Genomic DNA, 22410 nt, shown 5'->3' with positions numbered 1-22410 from the left:
AGAAGCTCTTATTAGACCCCTTCTAGCACCCAGGAAGTCTGATATCTCAGACTACAGGTGACAGAACCCATCTCTTTCATTTTCACTTCCTATTTCTTGGGCCATGGCAGCCCAAACCAATTAGAAGTGGCATCAAATATTGAGAACTTACTGAATACTATGTACTAAAGCACTTTATTTCATGGACTAATGAAATATGGGCATTTGGGTCATTCAATCCTCATAGCACCTTATGAGGGAGTTATCACCATCGTCGCTTTGCCCTCAAGGGAAGACAGGAGAGGGCACTAAGTAATCTGCTCAACACAGACCACCTGGGAAGTCAGGACCTGAACCCAAGGCCACAGATACTGAGTCCTGTGGTCTTCATACCACACTATGCTGCCTTCTGTAAACCAAGGTGGGAAGGAGAGTCATGTGAGAAGAGGAAGGTGCATCACCAAATGCCGTGTGAGTTGGCGGCACAGCACAGGTCTAAGGAGGAAAGTGGGGGCTGCTGGCTGCACCGTGAGCCGATACAGGTTCAGACCCAAGGGAAGTAGGGGCACTGTGGGTTTCCTTGTTCATAATATGTGTACATCTGACTTAAAACGGGTCTCTTACCATACAGAAATGGTATCACCCAGAGAAGGTGATTCAATTTGTTTGTGTCTCTGCTGGTGTAATTATTTGAGCGTAAAGGGTTTTGGCATCTTCTTCCACCTTCCCCTGCCGTTCAGTATCTAACACCTAGTAGGTGCTCGGGTATTTTAAAATAAATATTAAAGTATATAATACTTAAATTCTTTTAAAAATTAAAATATATTCAAAATATTATAATAAAAAACCTCAGAGAACTCCTAGGTTTCTTGAGAGGAATTAGGAACTAAAACTGTATCCCTGCTGACCCTTTAGAAACGTACATACATGACAAAATTATTTCTGAAGAAAGCAAGTCAACAATTGGTGTAAGATTCAGGAGAGAGGTGACACTGGCTTGGGTTGGTAGGACGACACAGGTGGAGGTAAATACGGTCAGGTTTTAGTTTCTGAGCTGGGGGTGGGCTCACAAGTGTTAGTTGTTACACAGAAATAAAAGTGATGCAAGAGGGCCCTGTGTGGACCAGTAAAGAGGACGACATGAACTATGATTAGCCCTATTCTGTGTACCCGGCGCTGAAAGTAAATAATAAACGAAACCACACAACATGCAGATCAGACGATCTGTAACACAGACTGTAGTAAAAATAAATTGCCAAGTTTCAAAGCCACCATGTGTATGGCTTATGCAAAGGATCCTTCACCTGGAGTTCACACACCTTGGTCAGGATCTGCCAAATCCCCTGAAACTGGACACAAATTGAACATGTGTGTATTTCCTCTGGGAGGAAGGTTTGCAGCTTTCAGGTTTCCTGAAAGGATTCATTATCTAACACAAGTCACAAACAGGCTACGGGTTAAGCAGGGAAGCCCCAGCCTGGCAGCAGGGACTGCATCCATGGAGCACAAAGGAGTCTCAGGGCCACTGCAGGGGAAGAGGGGGAAGCTGCTGGAGACCCTCATGGATGAGATCATTACTCCCCAAAGGTGCAGACTTCCTGAAGAAAATGATAAATGGTACAGAGAAGGATGCGACATCTTGCCAATGCTGATCCCACCCTCTCTTCTCCTCATCTGCTTTTTTATTCAGGAACAACCATTAAAACTTCCTGAACTTTCTGAGGACAGTCCTGAAACCGAAGGGAGGTAGTTTCCTGGCTTCTTTCAGGTGAAGGTCATTGATTTTCAAGATAAAGTGGACATGGATTGTAACAACATTTGTGATGATGCCCAACAGGATTTTTATATTTTAGGCAATGTATAAGGCACTAGAATAAAGACCCCTAACGGGGGAAAAAGGGTACCTCCCAAGCTCGAGTGAAAAGAAATTTGCAATGACAAATTGACCCAGTGAACAAATTTTAATGTGAAATATGGGAAGTGGAGAAAGACGCTTAGGTGAAACTTAAAACCTAGCTACAGAGGAAGGAAGGAAGGAAGGAAGATAGAATAACAGGGGATTCAAACCCAATAGGAAAGAATAAAAGGGAGCTGGAATGCCATCATAAATGCATGGACTATGGGTAATAAACACCATGAACCTGAATATATGAAGGAAAGGTGATCTCATACGAATATAGCCTTGGTGGAAGCAACAGAATAGGAAGGGGCATCTTGTTCAAAGAAAGCCATCCAGAGAAGCGCATAGGAAAGCAGCCATGTGTCAAGATGACAACTTCACAGTGGAACCACTTGTTCTAAGAATACATCACTGCCTACATGTCCACAGATCCACTCCCCACTAGAACACTGTACAAAGGAGGGGCTAATAGGGTTCCTTCCAACACTAACACTTACTGGTTCAACTTAGAGAAATGTTCTACCATCTTCAACTTCCCAGCCCACTTAAGTTTAGACGTTGGGTCTATAAAGCAGACTGAGCTGACACAGAAAGCCCCTTACTTATTTCAAATATACAGCAATTTTAGATAAAACTTAAGAAAAAAAAAATCTATCCAACCTCATCAGCAAGAGGGTCAATTCCCAGAAACAAAGCAGAATTTCAAAGACTGAGCAATGAAGGGGTGTGAAGCTAGACAGCACCCCCAGAGCTATCTGGATGTGTCAGATGTGTCCAGGGGTGAGGTATGAAGACCTCTTAGCTGGCGGGGAACTAGCGCTGTCCTCCATAAACCCAGGAGAGGGAGATGACTTTTATCAGGTTCAATCTTTAAATATATTTGCATTTCTTCAACACAAACCAACTTGACCATGCAGTTGATGGGAGGCTAATTTTCTGCACTGGGTCATTGACAGGTCACCTGGAGTATGGCAGGTTGAGATCAAACATTTCAATTCTCATTTTAACCACTACACGTGGGAAAAAGCTTCTGATCTATCCCTCCAAAATTCATCTTCCGTTACATATGCTCAGATCTAGAGTTAGAAATGACTGGCCCGTTGCAATCTAGCATCCCACGCCCCTCCATAAATCAAGAGCTCCAAGTTAAATGAAACTGCATCTGTGGCTCCTTGCTGGTGACTTACAAAATCCAAGAACCGATTAGCTTTTGTTTTTCTCCCCAGTTATGAGTGTTGTTAAACAAACGTCTTCTATTTGAGTTGATACTTTTGACATTCTCCTTTTTTTGAACTTTTATTAAAATTTGAAAAAAAAATATTTCAACTCTATTCTGGATCATACTTCAACATTTTTAGGTGCTCCTTCACTTCAAAGTGAGTAATTTAATTACGCAGGAAGGTTAGTTTAATAGAGGTTCATTAATGCCCAAGACACACATTCCTTTCTCTTTAAAAAGGGAAAGTCTTATTCTGCTAGAGGGACAGATTAAACCAACCCAGTTTTTACACTCAAGCTAATTGAGACCAGGGGAGCCAGGAATGAAGTGGTTTCCTGACGGGCCATCCAAGCAACATGCCATCAGACAGGCTACACTCACGCCAGCCAGGAAAGAGGTGACAGGGGCAAGGAATGGACTCCCCACCCCCCAACACACATACACCCTGTTCTCTTCATCTTTGCACTCTTTCCTGCCCAATCCTTACTGGCTGCCAACACAACCAATTAAACAGCAAACTTTTCTTGCACCAAAACAAGCTTTCCTTCTTCCCTGACCCTGTACAACCTCTATCCTCCATTACTAATATCCCCCATTTACTGAAGCCACCAAACATCTGCTGTCTGCCTTCCTTGCCTTGGACACCTCTGAACAAATTGAGATGAATAGAACTCAATGTTCAGCTCTGCAAGAGGGGGGAAAAAGGGGAGAGCTGGAGAAGAAATTTAAAAAATAAAGCAACCTCTATCTTCCACCTGAAAGCACAGGGAGCTTCAGGAAGAAATGACTTCTTACTTTAAAAAAAAAAAAAAAAAAAAAGTCCAAGCAGCCATTTTTTCAGTCAAGATTTGCCCAAATGAATTCTCCAGGACTCATAACCTACAGTGGAGAGTTCTGTCATTCAGAGGTTACCTTGTAAGGTGTTCTGCAGCCACCATCAATTTTCAATTTTTATTGACAATGTACACACAGAACTGGTCCACAGATTCATCTCTATAGTTCCTTTTTTTGGTCATGTTCACTTATTAATAGTCATTCAGATGTATCTACAGTGTCTGTGGTGGAGACACACAAACACACATGCCTTGTCCACCTAGCCCGCAGCACGCCCTCATATACACCGAGTGCTGCCGTCTAAGGCTGGGGACAAAACTTAAGGCAAAGACCAGAAAACTACCCTCCTTTCCTAGAGAGATGAGACTTCAGGACTTCTGTCCCCATTGCCCCCCACCCCAAATACTCTCCATTTCCCATAACCCCAGTCCCAATACAGACAAAAATTGGCCATTTTTGCACTTTTTGTAGTAGCATAGAAGCTCCAGACTAACTATATGGAGCCCATGAAAGAACAGTGACTTAACATCCTTAACCCTGTTTTTCTCACCCACACCAACAACGCCTGCTCACTGCCAACTTTAAACGGGACCTTAAATGATGCCCAATCTGGAGAAATAGTATTTGTGACTGCTGGCTACTCGTAACATATATACAATTTCCTCTCTTCCCTTTCAGAATTTCTGAGCCACCAAGACAGGCGATCTTCTGGTGGCCAACCCCCTTTGCATCTGCACAGAGAAGCCCGCACTCAGGACCAGAGGCTGAGGTCCTATGTTCCAGCTGGGGCCTCACTCTTCCACGCCCATGGATCTGCCCAGGGGCTCTCAGCTGTGTGTACCTGGGGCCTGGGAGAGAGATAAGCTTCTCAGGTTCCTACCTTGTCAAGGGCTGCTATTCTCCTCGCCTGGCGTGGAGTGGAGTCTTCACCAACCCAGAGGTGTGGGTGTGGTGGCGGCACAGTCCAGGGATTGGCCTTGCTGCCCGCCCGTGCAGTAGCCTTTTAATGAACTCAGTGACTCAGCAGCGTCCCCTTCCCCCCACTGGCCTCCCACCTCACTCCACTCAATTGCAGTGATGCCCATGTGACAGCGCGTTGTCTCCACCGAGACTAATCCCATATCAATAAGAGCTTTCAGCACGACCCAGACCAGATTACTCTGTCTCACAACCACTTTGCTGACCTTCCCCGGGGGCCAGAGAATACTCCCCCAGCGCGTACTATTTACAGAAGAGTCGACATAAGCCGGATCGCTTGGTGTGATGATTTCACTTCCAAAGTTTGTGGCTTTAACAAAGCAACTCGGCAACCAATATTCAACCACACAACCAGGCACTGTGCAAGCCACCAGGATGAGAAAACTACGTCGGGTTTCACACAGAGGCAATGATAAAAATCGTTCTTGGGCTCCATAAAAGAGTACATACATCACCGCTACCACCAGATCAAAAGATTACGTAATAAAAGCTGCATATGAAATGGCAGGTTAAGAGGGGCTCAAAACCACCAGATGTCTGGGCTTTGCTATTAGATTTCTTTGACAATAGACCCAAGGCAAGGCAACATGGCATTTTATTCTCAGATTAATCTAGACTAAGTACGATGCATTTTTGTTAAAGAATGCTAAAACAATTACTAAGATTTTTCATATCCAAACTAGTCTAAAGCACTCCTTAACCAGAGGTAAATGAAACTAAACTTGAGAGAAAGTGCCAGGGAACCAAACTGAGTACAGATCAATCGTCTCTACTTTCTCATCTTTCTCCAGCAATTTTTATCCTGTTCTTAAAATATGATGGCTGGCACAGGGGAACACTGGTCTCTCTCCACAGCCTTTTTGAGCAGATAAGATAAATAAGAGGGATGAGTACACAGCCTACGAACTGTCAGGGAGATCTCTGGGTGTTCCCAGAGAACCACTAACATACGTGCCTGGAGAGGTTGAGATTTTGTAAGAACAGTTTAATCAGCATTACGCGTAAGAACAAGAATGCGAGGCCATATATAAAGTCGTCACAAAGGATTTTTCCAGCACTCAATGTTAAGTTATGAAGCCGGCTTGGCAGATGCAGCTCTTTGTACACAGAGCTCTCTCCCTCAAAAAAGCTCTACTTATTGATCTTGAACACAAACATTTTTAGCTCTAAAACTGTGATGATAGCAATTCGAAATTCAACCTCTTTTCCTCAGAAATACACAAAGATTAAAAAAAAAAATGCACCAAATAAAAATTTACTTTGACTATTGAAATACCTGAAGCTTATATCCCGGTCTCTATTCCAACCAGTGGGGTGGCTCTAAGGGGTGCTGGGGCAAACACTACAGAGGAGAAAGCCTGGGGGGAGAGCCGCTCTCTCCAGGCAGGAAAACAGAAGGGGAGAGCAGAGATGCCAAGAAACCAGGGGAAATTAAGGGGAGATTCCTTCCAAAGGGGTTTGCTTTCTGTCTGACAATTACTACCAGAAGGGAAGCTAATTCCAACGACTTTCTGATCACAATGCCTTCTGCACTTTGTCAGATATTAGACCTCAGATTCAAGGTGGATTAATTTGGAAACTTAAATTGAATCCATTTTGAAGTCTTAATTTTATATGCACCAACAGATAAATGCGAACAGGTAATGATAGATCCACAAATACTTAGTGGGAAAGTGGAAATGTCCCTAACTTTCCCCTAAACACATGACGAGGCTGACACAGGCAGTCAAGGCTGACACAGGCAGTCGGGGGCTAGCGTATGGTTTTACAGACAAAGCAGCAGATTTTCCATCACAAGGTTGCTGCCCACTGTTGGTTAAGGAGGCAGGCAATCCAAGTGCCGATCTTGGTCTTTTTCCTTCTTTCTCCTTTCTCCTGACTCCTGCCTCACTAGCATTGTCCTCAATGAGTCCCTAAAACATGATGTGTTTTATGCTGGCGAGATGAAGGCGCTGCCTGAAGCTTTTACATTAAGTGCTGAAATGGAAATCAACTGATAGAGTGCAAAGAGTCAGAAGAGGGGGGTTGGAGACAGAAGAGTCAACAGCCACAGGCTTGTGCACAAGGAGTATGACTTATTGAGACTTCATTTCCTCAGCTATAATGAGGACATTACCTGCCCTGCTTGCTTCCTTCATGGGACTGACCTGGAGCCTCTATGGGTCAAGTCCATGAACATGGCTTTGTATTCATCGAGAAGGGGCCTCAACAGGATAAAGGAGACAAAGCCTGAGACCCAGCTTGCCACGTCCCTTGTGCACTTTTCTTCCCGTTTAGGCCATTTGTAAAGCGTGGATTGTCATTCCTGCTCTGTGTACCTGCCAGTGTCAACGTGGAGCTTGAACAATGCACTTGAAAATGAATGTTACAAAACAAGATGCTATCACAGGGCACATTCTTATCAGTCCTAAAAACTCTACGTTTTTAAAATATAAGTAAATCGTTCTAAGATTGAAATAAAGTCTTAAAGAATATTTTTATATTGTACTCCAAGGGAAAAAAATGCACTTGCTTTAAATAAGGGAAATCTAATAGTTTCAAATTGATGGATTAAGGGTGTGGGGGGTGGGGGTGGGGAATAAAACATTCTCCCAAGTACGACTACTGCATTAGAACTAAAGGTGTGAACAAGGCTGCTGTGCTACTCCAGGGGCCAGGAATCTAGGGGAAGCTCCTATGAGCTGGCCCACACTGCTGCCCAGCTGGGAGGCACAGGCCCTGGGGTGCAGCTCCCCCATGACATTGGGCCAGTGGCTTGGGATAGGGGAAATCCACCCGGTGGTTCCCAAACCCCTTATGCAGCATATTTAACTGTGGAACGTGTTTACCATATAACTCTCTGGATGCCTTCTGCTGGGCTCGATACAGCTTGGAAATTTGCATTTTACTGTGAGCTTTAGGTCATTTGAGACTTCTGGGGAGCCAACTGCCTGTAGGCAGGTTTTGGTTCTTTTCTTTGTGCAAAGGAGAGTTTCATGTCATGCCTCCAATAAGCCTAAGGACAAAGAAAAAGCTACAAGAGTGACATCAAGCTAGTTGAGACAAAGTGGTTTGCATCAACCAATGGGCATGCCTAGGATAGACTTTTAAGGAACTGAAAGTGGCTTAAATGATTAATTTACACATAACTATAGAGGACAAACTGATGGTTACCAGAGGGGAGATGGGTGGGGGATAGGGGCAATAGGGGATGGGGATTAAGGAGTGCACTTATCATGATGAGCACTGGGTAATATATGGAATTGTTGGATCGAATATTGTACACCTGAAACTAATAGAACACTGTGTGTTAACTACACTGTAATTAAAAACTAATAATGGAAAATAAATAAAAATGATTAATTTATACAAAAAAAAAAAAAAAAAAAAAAAAAGAACTAAAGGTGTGAAGAGAAGCTCAGTTGACGTGGTGCACAGACCAGCTGTGGAACCCAGCACTGTTCTACAAGACATTTGAAGGATACACAAGGATCCTGCTGTCCCAGCCTGTGAGGTTCTATCCAGCCCTTTTGCCAGCAGGGAGAAAGGCCAGACGCAGCACACAGACACCGTGTGCTGGCACCCAGCACAAACAACCACACAACTGGAGAACTCATTCAGTCCCGCAGGACTGCCCTAGACCCTCAAGTTTAGAATGACAGATATCACTGGAGCCTGGAGTCATTCAGTTCGAGTATCTCGTTTTACAGATAGGGAAACTGAGGCTTGGCAGCACAATGAAGGCACTTCCTTGGGAAAGATAGCATCCCAGCTCCACCGAGCACCCTCCCCATCCGCTCCACTAACCTGGGATGCTTATTGTCACCTAGCTGTAACTGTACTGTTTGCCCACCTGCCAATATGTGTATACACACCAAAAGACCTTAAATTATCTTAAGGCATTTTCTCCTCCCAGCTTGATCAAAATCTTTGTTCCCTTATCCTTTCCTTAATTATTTTCTAAATATTTAAATATTTCACGTGCTTTGGGGGCCTCGATGGCTCAGTCAGCTAAGCGTCCAACTTCTGCTTGGGTTATGATCTCACAGCTTGTGGGTTCGAGCCCCACAGTGACCCATGTACTAACAGCTTGGAGCCTGGAGCCCACTTCAAATTCTGTGTCTCCCCCTCTCTCTGTCCCTTCCCCACTCACGTGGGCTCTCTCTCTCAAAAATAAGTAAACATTAAAAAATTAAAAAATATATTTCAGGTGCTTTCAGGAGCCCTAGAGCCTTGAATAGTTTTGAACTTATAAAATAAGTAAATTAGGTAGTCTATGAATCCTTCCTATATAGCTCCTTGTGGTTTCCATAACTTTTTTCCTTTTGTTTTTCTCTTTTTAAAAAATATTTATTTTTACTTATTTTTGAAAGGGGGAGAGAGGCAGAGAGAGAAGGGAGAAAGAGAATCCCAAGGAGGCTCTGAGCACAGAGCCCAATATGGGGCTTGAACCCATAAACTGTGAGATCATGACCTGAGCCAAAATCAAGAGTCAGATGCTTAACCAACTGAGCCACCCAGGTGCCCTTCCATAAGCTTTTTTCTCACCTGACCCTCACAATAGCTCTGTGATGTAGGCAGGGCAAGGATTATTTCGCTAATTTCTGTGGTGCTCTAGAGAGGTCAAATGATTTATCTGGTACCAGAACCAGAGTTAGACCCAGGTCCTCCAACCAAAACCTTGGCCTTTCTTTTTCCATTCATCCACATTGGGAGCCTATTCTACACCAGGCACAGCGGGACAAAGGTGGACAAAACAGAGCTCAGGTTTTCAGGGAGCTGGCATCTAGTGGACACACACAGAAGTTACAAACACATGGCTTCAGGGGCTAGAAGCTTTGGGGTCAGACTCACATTTGAAACCAGACTCCAATATTTACCAGTTATGTCAACATGGCAAGCCATGAGCAAGTATCTTTAAACTGAGGTTTCCTCCTCTCATAGGACCTGCCTCCAGGATCACAGGAGCTAACAGATGAGAGATATTTAGCACAGGGCCAAGTTCACAGTAAGCATCGGGTACACTCTGTTTTAATTAACATTAGCATAGTACAACATACAAAGGTCATTACTGGAGCAGGGCCCAAGGACACCCATACTTGATTTGGGAGACAGGGCTTCTGGAGGAAATGAATCTTAGAGAATGGCTCTAATGAAAGGGTTGTCATATAAAAGGATCTTCTTTTCATCTGTCCATCCATGTAGCTATCCTGTGCCTACTCTGAGCACAGCGCTTTACAAAATGATTCTCAGCAGGGCTCCCTTGAATAAGGGTTTTCCTAGAATACTTAAAATATGAGCTCATTTATAAGAGTTATACTCACAACTTTTCAGAGTTATACCTACTGGGTGAAATGAGGCATAGCTGCATGGTAATAGCTTAAGAGATAGACACCTATAAAAAGAACCTCAACGAAAGACTTGTGTTAGCAATACAAAAAAATGCTTCCCCCCACCCCCAAGGCTCGACATTAGAGTGGCCTGCTGAAAGAGGACCTTACTCTCATAGCAGAGGTGGAGCCTGAGAAGTTTGAGAGTTCAGTCATGTTTGAACCTCACCTTCCATTTGAAGGAAGAGATTTTACCTGGCTAAATGCTTACACATAGGCAATATTTGCTTACCAAAGGTAACATAGATAATAATCCCACACTCTCCACTTTGTGCTATGATTTCAACTTCCTCCCCATTTATACATTTCAACTCACCTGCTCCTGGTATCTTAAGGAGCTAACGTAGATGTAGTAAAGATATGGACAAAATGAGCTAGCCTATGAATCGTTTTTTAAGAAAAAAGTTCTGCTACTAAAGATATAAGAAAGTCACAAAGTATGATAATTCGTAAGCTGGATAATTCAAATTCATAATAAATCAATCCTTTGCATGGCCAACTTTAGGAGAAGGAAGTTGGCGTCTATCTGTGCTTTAACCCAATGGACAAGATTAACTCCTTTCTACAAAGTTCCTAAATCTTATGCAGAAGAAAAACTACCAACTTTCAAGAATACCCAGAAGCTATTTATAGCTGCCTCTCAGATGGCTCTCATCTGTCTCAGGCTGCAGCCCTGTAAAAAAAATGAGGGACCAAATCCTTTGGATAATGATCTTTGTAACTTTCTTCAACCTGATTTTTGAGATGGGAGATTTCCCTTCTCCTCTGAAATGAGGTGAAAGAACTGAAGAAGAAAAAAAAAGACCCACAAGTTTTTAACCATAACAAATATAATTGCTGTGAAGAAACTAACACTTGCTTTTAAGTGTACCAGAAACGGAGACAAAGAGGAAGTCACAGAAATTTTTGCAAAAAACAGTACCACATTAAAAAGTAAAAACACCCGTTTCTTAAAAAAAATTAAAGAACTGAATCTTTTAAGTTTTGGGGGTTTTTTTTAGTGTTTATTTATTTTTGAAGGAGACAGAGACAGAGTGCAAGCTGGGAAGGAGCAGTGAGGGAGGGAGACACAGAATCCAAAGCAGGCTCCAGGCTGTCAGCACAGAGCCCGATGCGGGGCTCGAACTCACAAACCATGAGATCATGACTTGAGCCGAAGTCGGATGCTTAACCAACTGAGCCACCCAGGAGCCCCAAAAGATTCAGTTCTTTACAGATACATCTCTTGCCTGAAGAATTATAGAGGTCCCTGCTGTATTACCCAAACACAATGTCACCAACAACATGGCCACAAAAATGCTGGCCTGTGTTTCTTAATGCTCTAATGTATTACAAACTCATCATAAAACTCAGAGGCCTAAAACTGAGGTCAGATTCTGAAGTCATTCTGTGAGGGGTTAAGGGATGTGGTGTACATCCATATCCTATAGTGATCTAATTTTATCCAAGAGCAGATCCTAAAATACTTCAAGAAGTGAATACGATTGCCTCTTAAGTTACTTCCTCTAAATATCATCTCTTATAACCAGGATTTTTAAAGAAGCTGTATATCCAACAGAATAAGATTACATTCTGTATCAAGGGTCTGGGTTTTCCTGACAGGTTCTTACATCTCAAGATTGATGTTTTAAGTAATTCATTAACTCATGCATACAGAACTTATTCAGATTTTAGGGAATACTTGACATGTTTACCTGAAGTCATAAAGAACAAACTTATTAAAATGCTTTAGAAGTAGAGAAAGTAAGGCTTCAAAAATTATTTTCATTCCCAAAAATGCTATTGTTCCCAACTGTCATATATCAACGGTTCCCAATCAGCCATGCTCTGCTTAAGCAATGCAAGAAAACACCAGACTGTGCCTAAGGCAATTCCACTGGGTTCCTCCAAACAAAGCCCATAAAGACTACAAAGGAAATAGAAGGATGAAAGAATATACAGTTATTTTAGACCTATCCTGATTTCCTTTAGGCTTTGGATACATGACTACCTTTATGGCTGCAATAATTTTATTATAAAGGCCCAGTACCGAAATTTCTTCTGGGAAAGAGTTTTATATTAAGTTGTCAAGCAAAAAGCAAGGTATGTTTTTTTCTCATTCAAGGCCACCACTGCACTCAGAACAGGAAAGGAGCTGCTTTCAAACATTAGACCATAGCCCCTGGTGTCTGTTCATCTACTAACACTCTCCTTCCATGGCTTTTCCTATAAGGAATCATCTACTTCCTGGGATATCATGTTTTGGTTAAGTTCCACATTCATCTTACCTATTCTCCAGGGGGGTGGGAGGGAACACCAAATCTGGCACACACACACACAAAAAAAGTGGAAGTAGAGAGAAGTAGATAATGTTTTTGTTAAATTTGCAAATGAATGGTCTACAGGCTATTTCATTTTTGCTTATAAAAATGGTGTCCATACTTATAGCCATTTTTGTCAACAGTGATCAGATTTGTAAGATTTAATGCCAATAGCATTTTTCACAGAACTAGAACAAACAATCCCAAGATTTATATGGTACCATAAAAGACCCCAAATAGCCAAAGCAATCTTGAAAAAGAGGAATAACACTGGAGGTCTCACAATCCCAGATTTCAAGATCTACTACAAAGTTGTAGTAATCAAAGCAGTATGGTCCCGGCATTAAAAAAAAAAAAAAAAAAAAAGGCACAAAGATCAAAAGGCACAAAAGTTCACAAAGAACAGAAAACCCAGAAGTAAACCCTCAACTATATGGTCAATTAATCTTTGACAGAAGAGGAATGAATATACAGTGAGAAAAGACAGTCTCTTCAACAAATGGTGTTGGGAAAACTGGACAGCAACATGCAAAAGAATGAGACTGGACCACTTTCTTACACCATACACAAAAAAACCCTCAAAATGGATTATGGACGTAACTATGAGACATGAAACCATAATAATCCAAGAGGAGAGCACAAGCAGTAATTTCTCTGACTTCAGCTGTAGCAACCTTTTTCTACATAGGTCTCCTGAGGCGAGGGAAATAAAAGCAAAACTAAACTACTGGGACTACATGAAAAATAAGCTTCTGCACAGCAAAGGAAATAATCAACAAAATTAAAAGAGAATCAACTGAATGGGAAAATGACATATCTGATAAAGGGCTAGTACCCAAAATATATAAAGAACTTACAAAACTCAACACCCAAAAAACAAATAATCCAATTAAATAATGGGCAGAAGACATGAACAGACATTTCTCTGAAGTTGACATCCAGATGGCCAACAGACACATGAAAAAACGCTCAATATCACTCATCATCAGGAAAATGCAAATCAAAGCCACAATGAGACACCACCTCACACATGTCAGAATGGCTAATATCAAAAACACAATAAACAACAAGCGTTGGTGAGGATACGGAGTGAAAAGAACCCTCGTGCACTGTTAGTGGGAATGCAAACTGGTGCAGCCATTGTGGAAAACAGGGAGGTTCCTCAAAAAATTAAAAATAGAATTACTGTAGGGCACCTGCGTGGCTCAGTTGAGCATCCAACTTCGGCTCAGGTCATGATTTTGTGGTTTGTGAGTTCAAATCCCCATCAGGCTCTCTGTTGTCAGTGCAGAGCCTGCTTTGGATCCTCTGTCCCCCTCTGCCTGCCCCTACCTGCCTCTCACACACATACTCTCTCAAAAATAAATAAACATTAAAAAAAAAATTACCATACAACCCAGTAATGACAACAAATACAAAAATGAGAATTCAAAAGGATACATGCACCCCTATGTTTATAGCAGCATTATTTACAATAGCCAAGATATGGAAGCAGCTCAAGTGTTCATCAATAGATGAATGGATAAAGATGTGGCATGTGTGTGTGTACACACACACACACACACACACACACACACACAAAATTCAGCCACAAAAAAAGAATGAAATCTTGCAACAGCAAGGATGATCTTAGCAGGATGAAATTTGCAACAGCATGGATGATCTAGAGAGTATAATGCTAAGTGAGATAAGTCAGAGAGAGACAAATACCGTATGATCTCACTCATGTGTGGAATTGAAGGAACAAAACAAGCAAAAGGAAAAAAGAGGGGAGACAAACCAAGAAACCAACACTTAACTATAGAGAACAAACTGGTGGTTTCCAGAGGGGAGGTGGGTGGGGGGATGGGTAAAAGAGGTGACAGGGTTTAAAGAGTGCACTTGTCAAGATGAGCACTGGGTGAGGTATGGAATTGTTGAATCAGCGTATCGTACACCAGCAACTAAACACTGTATGTTAACTACGCTGGAATTAAAATAAAAAACTTAAAAGATTTGTAAGATACAGTCTCTGACTTAAAGGACATATGGTTGAGTGTTTTTTTTCTTTTCATTGTAGCACCACAACTAGATGTCACCTATTACATTCAGTAGGCTCTTGTAGCACATATTTTGACATTAACAGAGGGATAAATTAGGGCAGGGAATGTGGTGACAAAGCTGTGGCTGTAAAGAGTGAAGTGTTAAGCCCTCAACAGTACAACAGGACATTTTTCTGCCCAGACAAGTGACTCTGACCAGGAATTGAGGGCATCTAAATATACCTTTCCATAATTTGTCCATATCCTCCCTTCCTGCTCCCCAATTCTCCCTCTTAAATATTCATCCAGCACCTATTGGCACTTGGTGCTCTGTTAAATCCGGGTGGGAGTAGTTTAGAAAACGCGTATGAAGCCCTCATCATAAACTTCTATTTTAGTCTGGAATGCAAGGAATATAATAAGACTAACACACACCCCCACTCAACACACACATAAAATCTACACTGACTATGAGCCAGCCAGTGTATCTGATGAATGTATGTCCCCAGACTCAACGTGGCTGGGATTCAGAAGGAGGTTGGCAAGTAGGAAGACAAGTGTGGTGAGGAATCCGAAGGTGGAATTTGCAGAGGTGAAAGCAAACAGGATGTGTGGGGGCACAGGAACATAAATACACAGGCAAAAAGAAGGATTTGACCTGAGTGAACACAGGAAGGAGGAGAAACCAAGGTTTACTGGTACTACGGAAGTTCCATAAAGGACGAAATTAATCTCCAGTGAACATAGAGCCATAGGAACAATAATTTAGCACAGACCATAGGATAGGGACGTGTCCATTTTAATCTACCCCTTAGGCACCAGGATCCACCCCAACCAGGCACACATACTCCCAATATTCCAGAAATGTGCGGCTAGCATTGGCAAGTTGTTCATCAGAAGGGGTCACCCCAGAGGCAGCTACTTCACCTCTCTCCGGACCCTGAAGCCTTTGTAAATTAGCTCAGTGGAGGTCAGAAAAGATTTCTCATTGGTGAAAGTAGTGGTGTTTGAGATATGTAGGTGGGCTAAAAGTGTGGTAAGGCACTCTACCCAAGGACAAACAAGAAAGGGGAATCTAACAAGCCCAACCTTACCCTGTGTAATGGTGCCCACCTCTAGATTCATGAACAATCCTGCATATAGCCACTGGCATGGAGGCCTCTCATCATCGGATCCTGACTAGGTTGGCAGAATTTTGCCCCCAGAAATGACACATTTGCTTCACAGTAACTTCTCACATACGGTATTGACAGAACATCTGAAAGTTCAGAGAACAGGCTCAGTGGCTGTTTCATGCCTACTTAGCCAATTAGCGTCTGCATATGCAGCAGGGTGGATAGGAGTCCAGTCTCACACTGGGAACATGACAGAAGAGTAAGACTTCTATCCCTCATCTACCTTGACTGCTGAAGGTTAGTGATGGCCACCCCAAACCCCACTCAATCAAACATAACCAAACTAGCTGAGAGGTCTGTTTGCAGCACACATGAATGAAGACGTTTTATTAGAAACTACCGTATCATAAAAACTAACATTTTTTGAAGTTTATTTACTTATTTTGAGAGAGAGAGCAGGCAAGGGAGAGAAGGGAGAGAATCCCAAGTAGGCTCTACACTGCTATCGCAGAGCCCGACGCAGGGCTTGAACTCACAATCTGTGAGATCATGACCTGAGCCGAAATCGAGTTAAATCCTTAACTCAATGAGACACCGAGGTACCCCTAAAAGCTAACATTTTTTAAATCATGAAAAATGAGAGTAGTTATGTGTGACACATGCCTGAAAAATGGATACTGCAAACTAAAATGGATTTTCCTTAAAATCAGAACCTAAACATGAAAAATAAAATGCTCTAAATTTTAAACTCATTCATGGTTTCTCCAAGAGAATGTCCCTAAATGCTGTAAGATTCCAAATGATTCCAAGAAGAATACATATTTGCAGTTTAGTATAGTGCATTTTGCTAACATCTGACATTTTATTTTAATGTTTGTTTATCTTTAAGAGACAGACACAGACTGCGAGCAAGAGAGGAGGGGCAGAGAGAGGGAGACACAGAATCTGCTGCAGGCTTCAGGCTCTGAGCTGTCAGCATAGAGCCTGACGTGGGGCTCGAACTCACAAGCCATGATATCATGACCTGAGCTGAAGTCGGCCACTCAACTGACTGAGCCACCAAGGAACCCCTTGCTAACATCTGGCATTTAAAAACCAGAGGGTCGGGGCACCTGGGTGGCTCAGTCAGTTAAGCGGCCAACTTCAGCTCAGGTCATGATCTCGCAGTGAGTCAGAGCCCCACGTTGGGCTCTGTGCTGGTAGCTCAGAGCCTGGAGCCTGCTTCAGATTCTGTGTCTCCTCCTCTCTCTGACCCTCCCATGCTCATGCTCTGTCTCTCAATGATAAATAAACGTTAAAAAAAATTAAAAATAAAATTAAAAATAAAAGCCAGTGGGTATTTGATAACTAACACTCTACTAGATCTCTCAATAAGAATACATCAGCAAATAAAATTATGTTGGTACATAAATTACATACATAACCAATCTTTACCAATTCATTATACACACACACACATATGTATTTATATTTATATGGCCAGGGGGGGAGGGTGGGTACTAACAATACATACATATCGAGTGCTAAAAGGCAGGAAAAGCCAGACCCCTCTCTTTGCCGAGCAGCATGGTACACGTTTCCTTCTCACTAAAGTTAAATCCCTAGATACTTTCAGCATGAATGTTGGTTGCTGACAGCCACCATCAGACAGAGCTCTATGACCTGACTCCTCCGCAGGGAAGACCAGAGACAAGCCTTCATACCATTCTTGGAAAGTATTCTGACTGCCTCATCTTTTAGCCTCATCTTTTAAAACCAAAAGAATCCCACACTGCAGACAGCTTTGCTGTGTTTGCTTACAGTTGTTATACTTACACAACAAAATGTAAGCCTCAAAATATAACCATCTTTTTTTTTTTTTCTTAACTTTGCCAATATTCAAACACAAAATCTCTACCAGTTCGGGAAACATTTATCACCACCTGCAATTTCATTCTCAATTCCCAGCCCCTTACTCTGAAAAACTGTTCCTACTGGTCATGCACCAACACACACCGAATGCCAAGGCACAGAATCCCAGGCACAGAGCACAAAACTGGACAGAACGCAGTTCCTGCCTGCATGGCGCTGGGAGGGAGACCTTCTCATACTCTCCAGATTGCACAATTTCTACTGTGTCAGTCTGCTCTGTTGCTTCAAGAAAAAGCAAAAACAAAACCCACCTTGCTCCAAAGCTTTACCCTCCTTGCTGCTGCTTCCCTTTCCTGCTCAACTCTGGTTTTTCTTTACCTTTGATTTACACTAATCATTTTCATCTTTAATTCCTCCCACTCTTCTGTTTGTCGTGTTCCTTCTTCCTTCTGAAGTGTACTTGTTTTTCTGAATTTTATTTTTAATTTTTTTAAATGTTTATTTTTGACAGACAGCACGAGCAGCGAGGGGCAGACAGAAGAAGAACAGAATCTGAAGCAGGCTCTAGGCTCTGAGTTGTCAGCACAGAGCTCGATGTGGGGCTCGAACCCACAAACGGTGAGATCATGCCCTGAGCTGAAGTTGGACACTTAACCAACTGAGCCACCCAAGAGCCCCAAGTTTTTCTGCATTTTAGAATTGTACGCCACAAGTCTTGTTTTCCAGTGAAAAGGTTCCTTGACCTGTATTTTAGAATAACCTAACCAAAACTGTTTTCTGTAAGACGGCAGTAACTGATTGCTGCTCTCATGTGCCGTGTCATCACTATTCCTATTTGCCACTTTATCCTGGGGTCTCTGTTCCTTACTGACCACCCCACTCCTCCCTAATCTTCTGCTGAGGAAGCAAACTCGTGGAACTAGGAATAAATATGCAAAAAAAATCAGAGTCCTTGGGAGCTAGGGTTTAGCTAGTTGATAAGATAGGCCATGAGGCATTCAAACAGTCAACAGATTGTGAGCATGGCCCTAAGAGTTACACAGTGCCACGGAGGCTCGGAAGGGACAATGAACAAAATCTGTTAAATCTCATTCCAGAAGCCGTGTGACAAGTAAAGCATGATGGCCACAATATCCATAGCTTTTCAGAAATGCTCATAACCACCATAACCCTTCAGGCAGTGCACAGCAAGCAGGGCCCTAACAGAAAGATGTAGTCATAAGGAGAACACTAATGTCAACTGAAGCACGTGCAGACCCTTAACGAAGGAGGCCAGGCTAGCTACACCAACAGGCTGCCCATTGTGTTGATGGTCTTGTCAAAGGGTGTTTGGTAAGAGAGAGAGGCAGGCTGAAGGTCCTTCCCAGTGCACGGAGAGAGGGTGGCAACAGTTACCAGGCTTACACGTTTCAGAAGCCGCTGGACAAAAAAAGTAAGGTCAATTTCTAATTCCAGACACGTGCTGTCTTTCACACACACTCACAGTGGACTGGCCACTTCCTTTTGTTACCCTTGTCACTCAGTATTCTGTATTTCCCTCCCCAGAAGCTACTCTGTCCGGAAGAGGACACACCAGCTAATCCCCAAGTCCTGCTGAGCACTAAAGCGTTTCCCGACAGGGTGCATCATTCATTTGCTTGCCACTTCCTAAATCCTCCTCAGGCACAAGACACAGCACAAGAGGACCCAGGCAGCCAAGTCAGAATTTGTTGGATTGGCAGTTTTTGCAGAGGTATTGTCTCTCTGCGTCTCTCCTCCCACCCTGTCTCCATATTCTAGACTTTGAATACAAGGCCATGCACCATGGTGTGAATGCACAAAGGCTCAAAGCCACACACCAAGCGGCTCTGAAAAGTGCCCTGGGTTGTGGCCAAGGCCTGACATGCCCCCTGTTCATTCCCTTGAGCCTGCTTTCAAAGCCCACAAAAGGCACTGGTGTGGAGGATGGGGAGACACCACCCCATGCTCAATCCTGTGTGCTCATGGGTCCCTTCTCGTCAGCCACACCCACAGATCTTTCCATTCAACCCATGGCCATAAACTGAGGCCACCTTGCATGTTCATGTTGCTCTCTTATGCTGGGTTCGGTGGATGCAATGTTGAATCCCTGAGTAGCTTTCAGTCCAAGTGGAGAATCTCAAAAGTAAACACTTAAAATACAAGGTGACATGTGCTAGGATAAAGACACACATGAGATCCAGTAGCAAGCCAGGTCTGTACCTTGACTCCTCCCGCTTTGTCAGTCCCACGACCTGTGTTATCAACTCCAGCCCCTAATTCTGAGGAATTTCTACTTCCCCACTCAACACTCACTCAGTTCATCAGCCTCTCCCTCCAGGATCACTTCAATCTGCTGACAGTTCTTTCTGCTTCTGTTCTCACCTCCACATGGCAGCCAGGCACATCTTTCAGACCTCTACTTCAATGCAGTGCCCTGCCCCCAATCCTTAAAAATATCAGTCAGTGGTTCCTCATTACCATCAGGATAAAGTCCATAGCACAATGCCATGTAATAACCCCTCTTCCCTTTCCACATCCCCCTGGCATCTGGTTTAGCCATACTGAAACACCAGTGGTACTCCCCAATCACCATGCTCAACACCGCCCCTGGGACTTGGCACACAAACCCTTCCCAGAACACAATCCCCACCTCCCCTCACATCCACACCCTTTACTTGGCTAGCTGCACCCAGGCCTTTGAAGTTTGAGTTTGGATATTTCCTCTGTGCTGCTCCTTTAAGTTCCTGGTATAAAACCTATACCTGTATCACAAATGCTTGGTAGCATAACTCTTACCTCTATCAGATGTCAGGCAACCCAAGGGGACTAGAACAGAACCTCCCATGGTCTCTTGATACCTGTTACAAGTAAGAAATCACAGGCCAGGAACTAGGACTTGGTTGCCTTTGTATCTTTGTCCTTAGATTTTGGTTTTTTTTAATGTTTTTATTTATTTTTGAGACAGAGAGAGACAGAGCATGAGCAGGGGAGGAGCAGAGAGAGAGGGAGACACAGAATCCGAAGCAGGCTCCAGGCTCTAAGCAGTCAGCAAGCACAGAGCCCGATGCAGGGCTCGAACTCACAGACTGTGAGATCATGACCTGAGCTGAAATCGCTTAACCAACTGAGCCACCCAGGTGCCCCAGCATCTTTGTCCTTAGCATAGTGCCTGACAGAAGCAGGTGACCATTTATGGAATGGACAAACTCTGTCTGGAGACTTCAGTGGAAGGCTTCAAACAGGAAGAGATCGTCTGAGTCTTGAAAGAAAGAAAATGGTTCACCCAAGGTTTGGGAAGACCCAGTTATGATTATGGTGTTGGTGGCTGTCATTCTAGGAGATCCTCATATTAAAACAAAGGCAAAGCCTAACTTCCCATTAACCTTGTGCTCCCACATCAGTCATGGCTGCCAGAAACAGGCCCTGTCTTCCCCAGTACAAGACAAAGCACTTCATTTTGGTACGCCCTAAAAGATGACTAAGCTGAATTACTAAGACTAATTTTTATTCATACAACTGACCTGTGGACAACTAGAACTAAACGACTGTAACTCAAATGATAGAGCTGGTTTGTTACATTATTACTTATGTTCAGAGTAAGAATATAGTGTGAAATGCATCACAAATATTCTTACATCAAATGAGATGTTACTAAAATCACCTCAAAGCAACAAATAAATGGATACCTTTAAGCTTAAGCCTCACCAAACCTCTGGCCATATTCAAAAATCTTTCCTGTGCCCTGCAGACAATACACATCCTCAGATTTTTTTTTTTTTAACATTTATTTATTTATTGGGTGGGGAGGGGCAGAGCGACAGAGAAAGCAAATCCCAAGCAGGCTCCATGCTGTCAGCACAGAGCCCAATGTGGGGCTTGAACCCACAAACCATGAAATCATGACCTGAACTGAAATTAAGTCACATGCTCAAGTGACTGAGCCACCCAGACACCCCCACCCTCACATTTTTAGTAAGAGATCAAAACTTTCTTCAATTACCTGAATATTTTTGGACACTAAGTACCAGCACTTCCATTCTCCCTCCACCCCACCCCCGCAACAAAGAAATAAATAAAATAAAACCAAAAACAATAGAATGCCTGCTGGGCCCAAGACAGGTGGCCAGCATTACAAATCAATTTAAAAGACTAAGCTTTCAAACAGGCTATTTTTTTCTTTAGAATAAAACATCAAGTATTTTAAACATAATTCAGTTAGAACTTGACTCATACTCCTACCAAATTCTCTCCCTCCACTATCATATTGCCTCAATTACTCAACTATAGGCTAAATAGAAACCATAGTCTAGTCATTTGACAAACACTTACTAAATGCCTAAAATATGCTAGGTAGGGGCTAGAATAACCACTCCTCTCTCAAAGTAGCCACCGATTTCTTTGTTGTTCAGTCAAAACTGTTACTTTTCAGTCATACCTTGTTTGGTAACAAGCCTCTCTCCTTCCTCTATTCCAGGGGTCAGGAAACTACAGCCCATAAGCCAGATCTGGCCTGCTGCCTATTTTTATAAATAAACTTTTATTGGAACACAGCCATGCCCATTCACTGACACGGAGAGGATGTGCTTTTGCTGTTTTAAGGGCAAAGTTAAGTAGTTGTGACAGAGGGCATATGGCCCACAATACCTCTAATATTTTCCATCTGGCCCTTACAGAAAAAGTTTGTCAAGCCCTGCTCTATCTATTATAACTTTCCTTTTTGTTTCCTCCCTACCTTAGTGACTGTGTCTTCACGGGCTTTTGTCATTCTGTGGCCCAGTGAAAGTGTAAGCTGGTGCCCCAGGATCTGTCCGTCTTTCCACCTGACACATTCTCCCTCCATCCCT

The 22410-nt window shown here is 42.9% G+C and overlaps 1 protein-coding gene across 3 annotated transcripts in view; it reads right to left on the bottom strand.

Moving 5' to 3' along the window:
- The window catches only part of MCC (MCC regulator of Wnt signaling pathway), a 439298-nt gene that overhangs the window by 163193 nt on the left and 253695 nt on the right, over nucleotides 1-22410 (bottom strand). Inside the window, exon 1 of one of the 3 annotated variants that reach the window (XM_060635194.3) lies at nucleotides 4813-4912. The exons of the other annotated variants lie outside the window; for them this stretch is intronic. The gene's annotated coding sequence lies outside the window, so the exon portion shown is untranslated. Of the gene's footprint in view, nucleotides 1-4812; nucleotides 4913-22410 lie in introns of those variants that run through there. 3 annotated transcript variants of the gene reach the window in all.

Source organism: Panthera onca, chromosome A1 (assembly GCF_046562875.1).
Source record: "Panthera onca isolate mPanOnc1 chromosome A1, mPanOnc1 haplotype 2, whole genome shotgun sequence".
Taxonomy (NCBI): domain Eukaryota; kingdom Metazoa; phylum Chordata; class Mammalia; order Carnivora; family Felidae; genus Panthera; species Panthera onca.
Note: the sequence above shows the minus strand (reverse complement) of the source record. Positions and strands in the feature narration are given on the sequence as shown.